Below are 3,508 nucleotides of genomic sequence, written 5' to 3'. Positions count from 1 at the left end.
CTAATCATCTGTTGGTTCTCGATCATGTCGGAATAGAATCTCTTGATTCTTTTGCGTCTGTCACTACGCCCAACAATCGCGAGTTTGAAGCTCGTCACAGCCATTCAATCCTTGAATCCTACTCGGAATACCACAGACAAGGTTTAGACTTTCCGGATTCTCATGAATGCCGCCATCAATTCTAGCTTATACCACGAAGATTCTGATTAAGAAATCTAAGAGATACTCATTCAATCTGATGTAGAACGGAGGTGGTCAGGCACAACACGTTCATGGATTGAAGGTGATGAGTGTCACGGATCATCACCTTCTTCATAGTGAAGCGCGAATGAACATCTTAGATAGGAACAAGCGTGTTTGAATGGAAAACAGAGATAATTGCATTAATTCATCAGGACGCTGCAGAGCTCCTCACCCCCAACAATGGAGTTTAGAGACTCATGCCGTCAAAGAGTACATAGTTCAGATCTAAAATGTCATGAGGTGCGAAATAAACCTCTAAAAGTTGTTTAAATACTAAACTAGTAACCTAGGTTTACAGAAAATGAACAAACTATGATAGATGGTGCAGAAATCCACTTCTGGGGCCCACTTGGTGTGTGCTGGGGCTAAGACTTAAGCTTCTCACGTGCCTGGGCTGTTTTGGGCGTTCAACGCCAGGTTGTAACCTATTTCTGGCGTTGAACTCCAACTTGTAACTTGTTTCTGGCGCTGGACGCCAGACTGCAACATGGAACTGGCGTTGAACGCCAGTTTACGTCATCTATCCTTGAGCAAAGTATAAACTATTATATATTTCTGGAAATCCCTGGATATCTACTTTCCAACGCAATTGAGAGCGCACCATTTGGAGTTCTGTAGCTCCAGAAAATCCACTTTGAGTGCAGGGAGGTCAGAATCCAACAGCATCAGTAGTCCTTTTTCAGCCCGAATCAGATTTTTGCTCAGCTCCCTCAATTTCAGCCAGAAAATACCTGAAATCACAGAAAAACACACAAACTCATAGTAAAGTCCAGAAATATGATTTTTAATTAAAAACTAATAAAAATATACTAAAAACCAACTAAATCATACTAAAAACTAAGTAAAAACAATGCCAAAAAGCATATAAATTATCCGCTCATCAGTCTACCAAACAAAAACCAAATGGGAAGAGATAAAAACCTTTCTTTGAAAAATATCTAAATATATAATCAAATAAGGATATTAGTAAAAATTGTAATAAAATTGTTAGAAAATCAAATTGTATTTAAAGTATATATACATTTCCATAAATCAGTGAAGAAACAGGCGAGGTATTAGAAATAATTAGTTTTAAACTGTATAAGAAACTTTCAACGTTTATATAAAGAAGTATATATCAAATTAAAAGCAATTGTATATTTCCAATCAAAAGCGATTTTGTTAAGATTTAAAGAATAGCTGTAATTATCATCAAATAAGAAGAAAACTAAGTTACAATTTGTTTACAAAGGACTCGAAATATAAACTTAAAAATGTGTACTGCATAAAAACATATTCAAATGTATATCAAAGAGTACATGATTCAAGAGGAAGTGCCTAAATAAAGAAGGTAAATACGCCAAGGGTTTTAAACAGGCATATGCAGTCAGGATCAAACAAGAGCGTACGTGAGCAAGAGAGTAGGATTGAAAGATAATCTGATCACTTTCCAAGAAAAGTATCGCAGATAAGAACCTTAGAGCATACAAAGCAGGAATAAGATACGTGATATTCGCAGAGTTCAAGACACCTAACCGAGTAACCTCAAGAATTAACTCCTAATGTTCCCAAAACCCGCGATTCGCATTACCTCTGACTCGCATATTATCTATGATAACCCATTGGTGCTTCCATATACATAATTCACTAGTGTTAAGCCGGCCAAACTTAATACCAAGAATAATGCAATGCAAGACTAATGGCATTAATCAATATACCGTCATGTGCATAAGCTCTAATTCTTGTTATTCAAACAAGACCTACTACAAGACAGACTTTCAGAGTATGCAATTGAAGCACAATCAGTCTATTCCCAAGACCCTACAGGAAAGACCGCTCTGATACCATAATGTAACACCCTCACTATCAGAAGTCATGCTTCCGGCTGCGCTACTCTGATAGCAAGAAGTATTACGACTACTTTACATACTAAATACTAAAATAGGAGCCTGTGACTCAACACTGTATCACTGATTTCTTAGAAAAACAAAAAATAAACACTTTATCTTAAGAAAAATACAAGCGGGCATAGATTCATATACAAGACTCCTTATAAAATAACTCATAATATAATATACATATAAAACATACAATTCCTATCTCTCTTACAAACTCATAATAACAAAGATGAGGGAAGAAAATAATCTAATTAATACAACATCTTATAAACCAAACGCAGTATATCTCTTCTTAATGCTTCTTCATCCGGTTCCTGAAAAGGTAAAGCTGTAGGGGGGTGAGAACCTAACCACACGGTCTCACCACGGAGTTTCAAAGTTGTTATAAGAATATATTTAATAAGAAACTGTTTTCAAGCTCAGTGATTATCATTGCCTTATGAACCTTTTAAAACCAATAGGAAATCGTTCAAAACCCTTTTCAAAGAAACAATGTTTAATCTTTTAGAAATCCAAAATCTTTCCTTTCTTATAAGAAAATCTCAATCAGAAATCAACCACGCAATCAAACAACACAATCATTAATTCAGCATCCAAGTTCATTCTCAAATGTAGCACGCCAGGACAAACACAGGCAAGACAGACAAGAAAAGCACAAGTAGGTAGCAGTTACAGCAAATAGTTCAAGTAGCAGTTAAGAACAGTTTAGCAATTAGGCAAACCAAAACAAGTTCAAACCCAAGCAAAGCATACAAATGCATATGATGCATGCCTGTCCTATGGCTGATGAGGCTCATCTGTCGGTTATCCAGCCAACCCGACAAGTCTGAATTGTCCTTAGACTGTCCCCCGACGTGCATCCCCAAGAGTCTATGCATAGCTTTTTCTCAAATAATCAATATTACTTAATGGGGGTATCATTCCCAGAAATTTATATAGTGCCCGGTCACACTTACGTCGTAGGGTCAACAGAGTATCGAGTTTTCAACCTGGTACACGTGGTGGCAAGCCACGACACTTAATCCAGGGAACCTCATATCTCAGATATTTCAAATTCATAAGCCATATAAATAATTCATTCATCATTCATCAATATTCTCAACATCATAATCATTCATCAATCCAAACCTCATTTCCAAATTCATTCAAAAACCATATTTCAAAGAAAATCCTCATCAATCATTCATTCAAAAATCATATTTCAAATCAATCCTCATCATCCTTCTTTTCGTTAATCAACAATCTCAATTCAAAACATAATTCTTTCTTCTTTCTTTTAATCAATCTTAAAACATATAACGTTCAAAAACTATATCTTTTTAAATAATTACTTCGGCAAAACTTTCAATTTTATAAAATATAAAATGCATCTCCTCTAAAACTCGGAC

General features: G+C 35.7%; 1 protein-coding gene across 2 annotated transcripts in view; it reads right to left on the bottom strand.

Annotated features, from left to right (window-relative positions):
* Positions 2,385 to 3,508, bottom strand: part of LOC110270947 — a 3,898-nt gene continuing 2,774 nt past the window's right edge. Inside the window, exon 5 of one of the 2 annotated variants that reach the window (XR_002360762.1) lies at positions 2,385 to 2,434. The gene's annotated coding sequence lies outside the window, so the exon portion shown is untranslated. Of the gene's footprint in view, positions 2,449 to 3,508 lie in introns of both variants that reach the window. The other variant, XR_002360763.1, reaches the window with a different exon arrangement.

This window comes from Arachis ipaensis, chromosome B04 (genome assembly GCF_000816755.2).
Source record: "Arachis ipaensis cultivar K30076 chromosome B04, Araip1.1, whole genome shotgun sequence".
NCBI lineage: Eukaryota > Viridiplantae > Streptophyta > Magnoliopsida > Fabales > Fabaceae > Arachis > Arachis ipaensis.
The sequence above is the reverse complement of the archived record's forward strand: the minus strand, read 5'-3'. Positions and strand labels throughout refer to the sequence as shown.